We start from the raw sequence: 14,586 nt of genomic DNA, 5'->3' as shown, positions 1-14,586 counted from the left end.
ATGTCAGCAGCTGTTCTCCACCGTGAACTGTGTTCAAACAAACACGCTCACGCCTCACAGACGACAGCTTACAGTCTGTAGAGATAAAGTGACTTCGTACAGCCCCGTCTTCAGTCTTGTGGAGATGATCTCGACGCTTTGGTGGATGTTACTAGCTCCTGTGCAGTATTTTGTAAAGACATGATTATACCCCGTAAGCGCGTTAAAATTTACGCTAACAATAAGCCATGGCTCACTAAAAGTGTCAAATCCTGTTTAAGGAAAAAGAGACAGGCCTTTAAAGAGGGGCTGTTACCGATTTTCAGACAGCTACCAAGGAAATGAAAATCGAGATCTTGAAAGCAAAACAGACAAAAACCTTCTTGAAAGCAAATTTGCTGCAAAAACTTTTGGGTCTGCCTGGACTTGTATGAAAACCATAGCAGGGTTTCAAAATCCCCAGAGCAGCAGTCAGGTCATTTTAGATGTTTTAATTCAGACAGAGATTTTCAAATGCTTTAAACATGTTTTATGCTCGTTTTAGTTCTTCTGATTTCAGCGAGGATATTTGGGAAGTGAAACAGAAACTGAGAGATACTCAGCACTTTATCATTGAACTCAGCGATGTTAAAAAGGCCTTTCATACAGTCAATGTGAACAAGAGCCAGGGTCCTGATAATATTAGTGGCCGCCTAATTAAATCTTGTGCTGATGAACTCAGTCCTATATTTCAGGTTATTTTTAACAAATCCTTGCAAACACAACATGTGCCCTCTCTTTGCAAAGAAGCAGTCGTGGTTCCTGTCCCTAAATCTAAACGACTTCAGGCCTGTTGCCTCACTTCAGTTGTCATGAAAGTCTTTGAAAAAATCCTCAGAAATGTGATTATGAAGAGACTGAAGGTCAGCTGGATCCAATGCAGTTTGCATACAGGCCCAACAGAGGAGTGGAGGACGCACTTTTGACTTTAATAAATCTGATTCTTAAACATGTAGAGAGTAAAGGGACTTTTGCAAGACTTCTTTTCATTGATTTTTCTTCGGCTTTTAATACAACACAGCCCCATATTTTAATTAAGAGACTTTTAGAACAGTTTGAAATCAGGAAAAACCTGGTGGGCTGGATTTTAGATTTTCTAACTGACAGGTCACAAAGAGTGAGAATAAATGGGGTTCTGTCTGACCCAGTGTTCTCCTCCACAGGTTCTCCTCAAGGCTGCGTCCTATCGCCCTTATTATTCACTCTCTATACAAACATGTGTCAGGGCAGACATGAAAACAGGGTCATTATTAAATATGCAGATGACTCTGTTATTGTCAGCTTACTGAAAGAGGGTGAAACTAACCACGGCCCAGTCATTGATGACTTTGTTCAGTGGTGGGAGGAGTCTTAACTCCAGCTGAACATATCTAAAACAAAAGACATGGTTGTTGATTTTAGGAAACAACAAAATGGGCACGGAGTCACTTTAATTAAAGGTCAGAAAATAGAGCAAGTACAATCATATAAATATCTTGGGACCATAATCAATGAAAAACTGAACTTTGATCAAAATTGCAAATCAGTTTGTAAAAAGGGTCACCAGCACCTTTATTGCCTTAGGAAACTTGTTCATTTCCACATTGACCAAAAAATTTTAACTTTGTTTATCGTTCTTTTATTGAGTCTGTTTTATCCTTTTGTTTGGTGGCATGGTTCGGTCAGACCTCTGTCACAGAGAAAAACTCTCTGAATCAGATAGTGAGATGGTCCAGTCGTCTGATAGGTGAGCCACAGTCTTGTTTAGCCTCCCTGTACTCTGAGCAGGTACAGAGGATGGCTTTATCAATCCTTAAAAATGGTTCCCATCCTCTAAGGGGTGAATTTCAGCTTCTTCCCTCAGGACGGAGGTTTCTATTTCCGAGATGCAGGACAAAGCGTTATAAAAATAGCTTTGTCCCCATTGCTGTCACTGAATTAAATAAGAACTGTTTTTGATTCGAAATATTAAAGTATGTGTCACAGTGAGTTTTATATATTTACTAGGTATGTGTGTAAAATACATACTTGGGCAGAATTTTGCAAATATCTATTTTTCATTTTGTAGCAGCATAGAGCTTTTTTCCAATTATTTTTTAAAAGTCAGGTCAAGGCTCCAAAAGCCCAAAGGCGATATAACAGTTTGTGTTTGCTACATGGATCATTGTAGTTCAGCTTTCCTTTGTTATATTTCTTTAAGAGCTCAAAATGTGTTCATTACATAAATCAAATGTAATTTTCTCTGTAGCACTTCATGGATTTCATAAGCAACACACTGTAGTTGTTCACACAAAGCATAAAGGTAAAAACAATATACACAGTGTTATCTTCATTTTAGATGTCACAAAGTATTTGCGGCTCCCAGTGTTTTCCCGAACCCTGACCCTTTGCGTGGAAACCGGGTCCAAAAGGCTCTTTGGGTGTTAAAGGTTGCTGACCCCTGCACTAGGCCCAACTGACACATATATTTGATTCCAAATACAAAAAATAATGTGTAACCTGCTGGAAGAATGTAGGAGGTTGAGACAGGATCTCAACACTTGGTGTCTGCAACAAAAGACAACAATATGTGGGCCAATCGTGGCTCAAGAGTTGGCAGCTCGTCTTGTAATCGGAAGGTTGCCGGTTCGAGCCCCGGCTTGGACATGTTGTGTCCTTGGGCAAAAAAGCACTTTGGGGTCCTTAGGGACGAGTAAAGCGCTCTACAAATACAGGCCATGTAATGGCAGAAACATTCTCTAGTGTAAATCCTGACTAGTTCATTAACTACAGATCAGTTTCAGTGAACATTATTCACAGAGGGATCTGAGTTCCTTATACCAGACTCTACAGAAACTGTAACACTGTACAGCTCTGCGACTCAACAATATGACAACAATGTAACACACACTAGAATCATCAAATAAAGCCCCACTAACCACTAGAACTAACTAACTAGCACTGGACACTTGCATATTAGAGATTTCTACCACCATAGGAGGCGAGATATCATCCTTGAACCAGAGCATCCAGCCCTCAATTTCGGACATAAAAAGCGACGTGGCCAGGCATGATAACACTTTGACTGAACTGCAGGACTGTGCCTCGAACCACTCTGACACCATCGCCACTCTCCAGGCCACTGTGGAGCGTTTGTCTGCGGAGGTAAAGAAGTTAGATGAGAGATGTGGAGCTCTTGAGGCACTCCAGGAGGAATAATTTAAGAACTGCAGGAATACCAGAAGGCACAGAGGGACCCAAGATGACTGAGTTGGTTCACACCTGTTGGCGGAGGCGCTATCTCTCGAGGAGAAGCCACTCATCGATCGAGCACATAGAGTGAATCGCCAGCGTCCCAAACAAAGTCATCTTCCTCATCATCTTGAGATTGCACTACTACCACATTGGTGAGGAAATTCTGCTGAAAGCTGCAGAGAACAAGAACCTGATGTATAAGGGTTTTTAAAATAAACATCCTCCCAGATTTCCCTCCCTCTGTTGGAAACGCAGAGCCGCATTTGCAAATATGAGAGGAAGACTACGTGGGATGACCGGCGTCAGGTACAGACTGCTATACCCTGCAAAGCTGTTAGTGACCCATGGTGATGTGAGGAAAAGCTTTACCGATCCCAAAGAGACCGTAGACTACGCGGAGAAGCACCTCTCCCACCCACCTTCAAATGTATTAAAAGCAAGGATATATCTATATGTCTAACGCTGACACAGCACTGTGTTTCTTCTTTTCCCTTTATATTCCATGTAAAGGTGAATATGGAGCGTTTATGGAGCTCGTTTATTGAGCAGCTGTCAGTTAGAAGGTAAGAGTTACTAGGTTAACAGAGGTTAGCAGTAACAGTACGGGGAAGTATATTGTGTTGTTCTTTTGTTGGTTTTTATTTTATCGTACTTTACTTTGTTATTTTGATTTTACCTGTTGTGAGTGCTTCCCGTAATTCTCCTTTTTCTTGCGCCGCTGCGGCCAGAGTTCACAACATTACATATTTTTGTATCTATAAACAGGAAGCTGACACTCTCCAGACTTTATCAAAGGTGTGAGCGTCACAGCAGAGGCCTTTGTGTCAACGTAGCTGAAGACAAAACACAGAAACACATGAAGGAGATTTTCCTGGCCTGGATTTTATACAAATATTCTGCAGTACATCAAAAATGAAAGAAAACCATTAGTCAACATATGAACATCACCTCTGAAGTTACAGAGCTTTGACTGGAGACACAGCTGAGCGTTTTGCATTTTGCATAATTAATTACACAATTAATTATGTAACCATAATTAAATGGTTACATCATCTTTAAAGTCCCCAGAGATCAGGAAAAGGGCCTGAGGGTGCTGTGTTTGGAGTCTGCTGTTTACAGTGTGCAGGACCTCACAGGCTGCTGCAGCGTTAGCAGAGGGCGGGACATACACAGCTATCATAATCACGTGTGTAAACTCTCGTGGTAGATAGTACGGTCTCATGCTAACCGCTAGCAGCTCAATGTCCTTACAGCATAGCGTCTCTTTGATAGAGAAATGCCCAGAGTTACACCATCTATCGTTCACAAACACAGCCAGACCCCCTCCTCCCTTCTTACCACTCTCCGCTGTTCTGTCATAAGAGGCTCAGCAGCTAAAGCAGCACACCTGGGTCTCCCAGCCTATTAAAAGCAGCCCTTTGCTTCACCTGCTTCACTAAACATTATTATTTTAAGCAGAGTGGTGTGATTTATGTAGGCATTGCTGTGTGACAGGATGACTTTTCTTGCACACCCACCAAATGAGGGCGCACATGCTTCCACGCCCACTGGTGACTGCACACATCCTTTCAAGGAAGCATTTCATTCATCCCTAACAAATGGAACAAAACACTGTGCAGCGTGTTCAGGTTTGAACGTGGCCCTGGCCTCTCTCTGCATCCACCTGGCACATGCAACAGACATCCACTCCCTGCTGAACTGCTTGTATTTGGTGTGTTGAAGTTTTGGTAAAGTTTGAATAAATTCCACTTTATTTATAGGAACATTTCATCTGTGGACTCCTGCTTCCCCTCTCCTTGAGCCAGTTTGTGACGGGAACATGACATAAGAAAACTAATTTATCCCTTTTTGATTCTGTGTATCTGGCGCTCATCCAGTGAGTTCACACTTGGCAGAAACAGACTGAATTTGTCTGGAGAACTTTGGCTTCAGCCAAGTTAGATAAACACACTGTGTCTCTGTCAAAACAGCAGTGTAGTTGTGGCACCCCTGTGAGGGAATGACCACATTAATATTATTTTGTGTAAAACACTCATGTAACGGGACATTTTTCATTGCTATATGTATTTATTTTCAGTTTCTTTAAGAGGATAGAAAATCCATGTAACAGGGATTCATTTTATGTTAGAAAGCAGTGAGGGCGGAACTTTGGTGCTTGCTCCGGGGTTTCGGGGAGCAGTAAGTGGAGCCCACCTTCCGCTGCTTCCTCAGACACGTTCTGGAGGAAAGCAGAGACGCATCGTGTCTTCCTTACTCTGCTCTTCACCTGCTTTTACAGGTCGGTACACGGTGCTCGCACCGAAAATGTTGTTTATTGTCACCATGGTTACCCACGTTAATGTGAATGGGAGAGTTAAGGCGGTCCGCCAAAGTTATTTATATGTAAACACGGGAGAAAACCAGAGGAGTGTCCCGCGCGACCGCACCGCGAGCCCGCTCGTTAGGTGGAGCGCTCGTGAAGCAGAGTCAGTGCGCTCCTATGCTCTGTGCAAACGTGTTGTAATGCTCCAATCAAATCAGTTCTGTGAGATGTGAATGTTAATAGTTCTGTTAAAGTGACTGAGTAGATTAGCTAGTGTAACACAAGCACTCTGAGCAACTCTGTGTAGCTAACAGAGGCATTCATGGGTTGATTAAACAAGCTGTGTTTCATGATGCACTAAATAGTGATTTTGCCAGTAAATTACTGGAGGGAACAAATGTAATGTATTTACCAATGCTGTTATTGAATAGAACTGTTTAGCCAGTAAGACACTGCAGAAGACAATGTGATGTGTTTATTGATATGATAAAAGGATGTAGCTGTTATGGAAAGAAGTGTGAACTTGAGAAAGTGAACCAGTTAAAAAGAGTATATTTCACTGATGTTGTGAAATAAGTAAATGTAATTGATGTGAATGAGGAACCAGCTGAACAGTATATTGAAAGCTCATGTTTAGTGTTTTATAGCATTTATTTGTGTGAAATAAATCAGACTCAGACACGTTCTGGAGGAAAGCAGAGACGCATCGTGTCTTCCTTACTCTGCTCTTCACCTGCTTTTACAGGTAACATATTTGTCATCGAGGTCTTCATCCTTGGGACCCGTAACATAGTAACTTCTTCATTGTTATACTTCTATAGTTTTCCCATTTTGTGAGCTGTGGATGTGGAAAGTGTCTCAGTGACACATCCACATGAAAACGGCGTTACCTTCGTTCATTTGCACGTCAAATGAACGAGCTGTTTGGACTTTAACGTCACAGCTGATGCTTCGATACTCGAACTCAAGAGTTCAGCTTCCACTCAGAGGTACAAGTACACACAGCAAAGATAAACGTGTACACAAGGTGGAACCCACAAGTGCACAGCTCCAACCAGAGATGGGAAGTAATCCGATTACTTTTTTCAAGAAACGAGTAAAGTGAGGGATTACTATTGCAAAAAAGGTAATTAGATTACTGTTACTTTCCCGTAAGCACGCTGCGTTACTGCGTTACTAAAACCGCAGCTGTGTGCAGATGAACAATGGATAATCTATCGAGTGTGGAGAGAGTGTGAGCGTGCAGCGTTTAAAGCGTGGAAGCACTGACCTTACTTTGAGTTTGACTCTGTAAAAAGTGACAAAAACATTAGCGTCCGCTGTTCACTGCGTGGGAAGACAACATGCTCACTCACTATGTATTAATGGGCATGCTTATTTATAACTTTGATAAAATGTCATAAAAATAATTCCATGCCAGCTCACCATTGGTGATCAGGTAGTTTCTGTTCCAGTTCCAGTCCCATAAATCATGAAGCTTGCTGCCAGAAAAGCTTCAAATCTCCTTTGAAAGCTGTTTGTGGTCTTGATTGTGGGAGCTTCAGTTGTCTGACTCCAGCTGCCACACAGTGCTCACTGATATCATTTGCAAAAACCCCAGTGTGACAATATTTATCAGTGAAGCAGAAATCAGGAAGTGACGACTTTTCTTTGAACATTTGCTCAGGCTAAGCTGTGCTTTCTACCACAGTTGGGAATTTCCTGGTTTACAACAAATTATTGTGTCAACACCGCATAAGATTTCAAACTACAGGAAAATCACTGGAGTTATAAGAGGCAGACAACGACACACACACCACATGCATGCTGTTGCTATTTATTGTGGATTAACCTGTCAAGGGCAAGAACAAAATAATTCTGCCTCAAATACAGGAAATCATAGCTTTCCTGTATTTCCTCCATTGTTGGCATGCTGGTTAGTGCTGTTGCTCCACAGTAAGAAGGTCCTGGGCTAAATTATCCATGAATGTAAACGGCTGTGTGTTTCTATCTGATAGACTGGTGAGCTGTCCAGGGTGTACCCTGCCTGGTAACCTATCACTTCAGGGTTATTTCCCAGCCCTGCTGCAACCAGGATAGAGATAGGAGGATGGTAGTTGTTGTAGAATTTCAATTGAAGGATTAAAATGTTCCAGGAGCTCAACTTACTCCATCTGAACATGTTTCAATCGTGTTTTATGAACACAACATGCAGCTTTACTGAATATGAAAAGGTTGTGTTGATTTAACTCAGTTGTTTAAGTTTCTGCCAAAGCAAAACCTTTGTGTGCAACCAGTGTCCACTATTGAATCAAGTCAATCCAACATGTTTTTGTCAGTGCAAAAGGAGTTACAGTGCCTGTATTCCTGCACAATATTGTCCCGGGAGGGAGAAAAACTTTCTGGTGAAGTTTTGGTTGATTTTTGGGTTTTGCTTGACACTAGGTTGATTTTATCAGTGAGGTTTGGATTGTTTTCTTTCTCTAAGAGAGAGAAAGATGGTTTTATCCTTGGACATGTTTGCAATGGGCCCCAGTATTTGTTACTTTATTAGTATTTTATTGGTTGCGTTTGTTTGTGCTTTTGTTACAGTGCACTGAGATAAGAACATCTGAGAGGTGTGATCCACCGCTGGTGATATTTTGGTATTTTGTGAGTTCCCGATTTAACAAATCAGCTCTTTAATCCAGACCTGAGAGATTGAACTTTAAAGCGCTATAAAATATTCTTACTGGAAACAGTGGCAAAGTGTTTTTCTCCATGATTATAATAGGCTTGGGAGAAATTCACTTATATGTGACATTGATCACATGAGAAGTCCTGAGCCTAAAAGGATTGCAGCGAGTCAATCCAGTCCAAAAACAAGGAGCTGTTTTCCTTTAAAATGATGACGTCATCTTGCTGGTGATGGAGGCTCGAATAGGCTGCGCGTGAGACTCCATTATCAGCAATATCTGGTATGAATGTGTGTGGATGTATGCATGTGACTGGACTGTGATGGACTGACGACTAAAAGTTTAACTGACTTGATACTGAGACAAAAACGGTGCCGACTTTAGGATTAGTGAATGTCCACAACAATTCACCCAGCCTGTAGAAGAAGGGTGGAGGTTTTGTCTTGCTTTGTTTGTGCAGGAGCAGAAGAATGACAGAGACTAAAGGGGGAGGCTGTAGCTTCACATGAGTGTGAGCTGCAGACTGAACCCTTTGGTTGCTAATGTTGAGTCACTGATGTTTGCATTAAGAAAATTGTGTTTTAATTAAGGTATCACATTATATTGTTGGGAATGTTAAATGCTAAAGTGAAGAAAAGCTTTGATTTCACTCATGACTGAACATGTTATTATTAACCATAGCAGGCCACTGTAAAGAGTCAATTAACTGTTATAGATGGAAAAAAAGGCCAAAAACTCTGTTAATACCTATGAATAACAGGGAATGATAGACTTGTCACATTCAAAATAGAGATATGTAATAACAAACACGGGTCCGTGTCATTTAGGTTCTCCATTGAAATAGTCAATCATTTAGAAAAGTAGAATATATATATATATATATATATGTCTCAACGCTGTTTTTCAATAATATTAAAAACCTAAAAACTATTGTTGTGGAAGATAGAAGTCACTGTGACAGCCCTCTGACTGTGGAGGACGTTTGTAATCCTATTTCTGCACTTAAGGCCAACAAATCTCCCGGCACAGATGGTTTAACTGCAGAGTTTTATGAATCATTTTCTAATCTCCTGGCTCCGTTCTTACTGCAGCTTTTCATAGGAAGTGTAGAGAATAACATCCTCCCTCCTACTCTTACTCAGGGTCTCATAACACTTATTCCAAAGCCAAACAAAGACTTACTTCTTATTGATAATTGGAGACCCATCTGTCTGCTCAATGATGACTATGAGATTATGGCTTTAGTACTTGCTAACAGAATGAAAGAGTTCTTGGACACAATTATCGATGAGACACAATCAGGCTTTATGAGAAACAGACACCTTTCTAAGAACATGAGACTGGTTTTAGATCTACTTGATTACTCTGATTTGGTATCTGACTATAGCTTCATTCTCCTCCTGGATTTTTTAAAGGCTTTTGATACAATTGAACATCAATTTATTTTCCACTCTTTGGAAAAATTTGGCATTTTTCTGTAAAGCTATCAAAACCTTGTACACAAATGGCAATAGCTCAATTAAAATGATTAAGACTCCACCCCGAGATTTGACCTGTTATACAAGGAATCAGCACAGCTGATAAGGAGCTCATCATCAGCCAGCTAGCTGATGACACCACACTCTTCTTGAAGAATGCAAATCAAATCCGTCCAGCCCTTAGTGTTATTAGTGATTTCTCTGAGGCATGTTAATACTTTTAGCTATTTTATATCCATAAATGTAAGTTTATTAATAAAACACCATATTTCTGCCTTTTTATAAGGATATGAATTGTACATACAATCAATTTCAGACTCAACCAACAAAAAGCCTCTCAGAACAATATTTATATTGTAACAGTTGCTATTGTAATGCAGTGTATCACCACATGGCGGCGCCTCCTGTCTCACGACTGGTGTCACCCCCTTTGTGTTCTTCTTCGCACTCCTCCTGTAATGGATGCTCCCGTGTGTACGCGGACTAGTGTGCTCTTTAGTAATGTGTGGTAGAGGTAGCACTTTTATTTTTGATATTGTAAATAAATGAGTACTTTTTGGAAAGTCAGAAGCTGTTGCTCATTCGCTATCCACCTGCACACCTCCGCGGCTGGCTTCATCTCCACTGCACGTTACAATATGTTGATTTTTTTCGCCTACTCATATCATAATTTTTTTACTCCTGGTTCTGTATGTTCATGTTCTGTTCTTTTGTAAACTTCATCTGTTTGTATGTTGTATACTCATTGTGTTTCAATAAAGTTCGATTTAAAAAGAGGTACGTTCTAAACGAAGCTTCAGACGTCACTGATCACGTGACTCTGGCCAAACGAATCAAGCCTCGACACGGTGCTTCTGAAGCAGCGCGTTGATCTTTCTGACACACGCACCGGAGCGTCAGCTTCAAGCGGACCATCACTACGTCTCACATCTAAAGGTGTCAAGGTAACTTTGAACTGAGTTCAGTCAATCTGGAGTTTTCCCAAGTTTTCTGTTGCTCTCTGTGAGAGAAGAGCGTTAAAGGCGGGGCTCTCCAGAGTCCAGCAAAACCGAAAACCACAGCTGGGTGTGTGTAAGTGTGCAAACCAATAGAATGCATCGTGGTGGGGGGGCATCACGGGCATTGGCAAGAAAAAAAGAAAATAATCGGTCGTACCCATGCTTCCCCGACGTCATGCCAGCGCATATTGGGAAATTCGTAGGCACCGATCGGTTTTCTATCAGCCATTTGCTGGGAGTAAGGGCGCCCTCCGTTTGCGAGGTGCGCCTGCTGCTGGCGGCACAGGGAGGAGAGGGCGGGGCGGCGGGGAGTCTCTGGCTGGCTGGAGCGGCATCTAATAACCAACTCGCAAAAGAAAATAAAAACAACACAACAAACAGATATTATGATACAGACTTATAATCTGCACCGATGTTTTTTCTAAATTCTATAAAGTGAGCGTGAGAGCCCTCGGTGCGCCTGCGCGCTGCTGAAGTCAAAGTAAACTTTATTGTCATCTCCGCTACAGACAGTCCAGCATATAGAGAGACGAGACGACGAGGCTGCAGTTACAGCGGTGCAAGTAAACAAACAATAAATATAAGAAGAGTAAGAAAATAAATCTACACTTTAGGACTCGGGGTAAAGGATCAATAACAATTTAATTTATAATTTACAGTTTGATGATTTAAAGTCTCACACAACCCGTCAAAAGGGGCGGGGCCGGCTGCTTCCAAGTAGAGCACATTTCATTTATAATGATGTAAATCCAAGCCCATCATGGATTCACGATCTGAATCCTGGGTTGTGTGAAATCCCAGAAATCAACCTTAGACAAAGTGAATCTGTGAACTAAGGTGTAGGTCTGTTAGGTTAATTGTGCTGATCCTCGGGTTGGGGGATTTGTGTTTGTACTGGAGCGCAAAATTCAAACCAATGGAAGATGGACAACAAAAGTTCAAAGCCATCAGGTGCTCAGGTTAGAAAAAAGAGAAAAGATGCAGGTAAGCAGACGTGTGATTGGATAATGGCAGGTCATCCTGAACCAATCAGACTAAACTCCAAACAATACATTATGTTACAGATTTTAATATTAATTAGTCATTGTTACTTGTTGATTTGTCCTTTTCTCATTGTGTGACGAATTATGACGACTGTTTGGTAGCTGTTATTGTCTCTCTCTCTCTCTTCATGTGTGTTTCTCTGGTGAAACAATAGTTTTGTGTTAATGTTAGGGCTGCACGATTTTGCATAAAATGAGAATCACGATTTTTTGGCTTAGAATTGAGATCATGATTCTCTCATAACAATAAATAAACATAAAACAACAAATGTCTCACGTTTTGTTGTTGCAGCAAAATGTTGTCCTGCTTGAAATTCCGTCTCCACCGTTGCTCGACGCTGCGTGTACAGAGCAGGTAGTGCAACAATAGAAAAATAGTTGAGGGACGGCACTGTGTAGCGTTTGTCTAGGGTGTTGATCGTTTTCCTAAATCCCTCGTTTTGCACAGTGTTGATGGAGCCATATCTTTGGTCAGGTGATAAGTGATAGCCTCCGTGATGTCTTTGTGCCTGCGGGAGTTCGACGTGTATAGGGAAGCGCTGTATAAGGTTCCCGTTATTAATGTTTGGGTGGTTGACCGGGACGGATTTTCTCCTGTCACTTTCTCGTCATCCCTGACGTGCTCTCCGTTGTTGTTTCCCTGCTAATTTTAGCATCACACGGCACAGCTTCTGTATCACGTGGTATAAGGCTCCGCCCTTGTCATTTGTTGAGCAGGAAGAGTGAGCGCTTGGTTTCATGCAGAGTACGTCCCGGATCAAAATGTGAAGTTTTACAAATCACCACTTCTTTAGTTAATATCATTTCAGTCTCAGACAATCTCGTTTCTCTTACAGAGGTTGAATGCACCTTCTGCGGATGGCGGTACCACACAGTGTGCGTGGACTTCCCCTGCACAGAAGGCAACTACAAATGCTGTGAATGCTAAATAAACAGAAACAAATGATCCCTGTTGTCTTTGCTTGATGATTGGTTTGAGTCTTGACAATCCACATTGCTGGCGTTGCATCTTTCAATGGCAGCAATGGCAGGTATCAGTGCTCAAACCTTTTGTGTTTGTTTCCAACAAGTTGCCCACCTCGGGAAACAAAAATGTGTTCTTTTACTTGTCAGATGAACATATGAGACACTTTGACTCTTCAGTGCAGTGTGGAGCCTAACAAAGATCTGTTTTGTGTCCCAGCTGATCAGCAGGAGGAGGAGAGTCTGACGGAGCAGCAGAGGAACATTTTCAGCTACTTGGACTCAGCTCAGCCACTACAGAGGAAACAATGAGCTCAACACAGAAGGTGACAGACAGAGCAGGACCATATGACCAAAGATATTTATCACCATATACATTTGAACATTTGCCATAACGATGTAGCTGACGATAGAATTGACACCAGACAAAATACTTTACAGCTGCACAACTTTATTAAAAAGCCATCAATGTATTTTCACTGAAACAAGCAGCTGTTGTTTATGTGCATTAAAGTTATATAAAAATGTAACAGTGCAAATGCAAATTCCTCGCTGACAGTTTAACCAAAAGGCGTTTCCAGTGGAAACTGGCCGACACATCCTGAGCATAACCATGTATAATATCCACTAAACTTCAGAAGAGGTTATACAGTCGTGGCCAAAAGGTTTGAGAATTGCATAAATATTGGAACCTGGAGAAGTTGCTGCTTAAGTTTTTATAATAGCATTTTGCCTGCACTCCAGAATGTTATGAGGAGTGATCAGATGAACTGCATCGTCCTTCTTTGCCATGAAAACGAACTTAATCCCCAAAAAGCCTTACCACTGCATTTCATTGCTGTCATCAAAGGACCTGCTGAGACCATTTCAGTGATCATCTTTGATAGGTTTTAGAGTATAAACCTATTCGCTGGAACGTTGAAGACAATATAATTACACTGCAAAAGCAAGACACTTGTAGGCAAGCTTCTTCATGTTACTCGTGCACGGGAGAGAACTGGACAACCGCTTGACTCCAGTTGGTCTCGTCCGTCCTCCCATACCACTGTCCTTTTATTGAGGTTACATGAATATGCATAGGTTCATTAACATATGACGTCCACATACACACAAAGAGTACCTTGCCTGTGTGTGTGTGTGTGTGTGTGTGTGTGTGTGAGGTACTGCTGATCAAAGGGTCATAAAAGCACACAAGCAAACATCCTTGGTCAGGAAGAGGGTAGACTAGACCCCCCCCCCCCCCCCCCCCCCCCCCCGGTAAGGAAGTCCAGCAGTTCATCTAAACAGAAAAGCACTCAGACTAGAACAGATATAGCTACGTTAATCCCACCATAAATCAGCAAGGGAAGATACGATCTCTCCTCTCTTCATGCTACTGTAACACTGGTGGTGCAATACTAGACCTGTTAGTGCTACTTCTTGCCTTCTTTGCATGTAGTACGGCAGTATAGTTACCTTTAACCACAGTACAAGGACAGAAGGGAAATATGGACCAGATCAGACAGGTTCTAGATTCGTAGGAGCCAAGGGTGTATGACAACAGAGGACTTGTACACAGTAGGTGCAGAAAACACAATTGCATTTATTAACAATTATTAAAGTTGTGCACATTTAACAAAAGTAGAGCGCTCTTCTTGAAAACAAAATAAAATAAACCCCACAAATGGTCGACCTAAGGATATATTGTCTTTTGTGTCTTTTTTAAAGTCAATTTCAGTCTTTCAACGTTCAATAGTCACTCAGTGTGTGTGTAACCAGTCGGGTTACAATCTACCAGTTCATCCGGCTCTTTGGGCTGGGCTCGCCATCCAGTACTGGAAAAGGGATCCTCGATTCTTCTCAGGTCCTCAAAACCAATCCAATCCAAATAAGCAAAGGGAAAAACCTGACCTGGGGACCAGGCCAGAACACAGTAGT

This window comes from Rhamphochromis longiceps, linkage group LG3, assembly GCF_057381845.1.
Source record: "Rhamphochromis longiceps isolate RC_006_pf linkage group LG3, R_longiceps_female_GT1.1, whole genome shotgun sequence".
NCBI lineage: Eukaryota > Metazoa > Chordata > Actinopteri > Cichliformes > Cichlidae > Rhamphochromis > Rhamphochromis longiceps.
The sequence above is the reverse complement of the archived record's forward strand: the minus strand, read 5'-3'. Positions refer to the sequence as shown.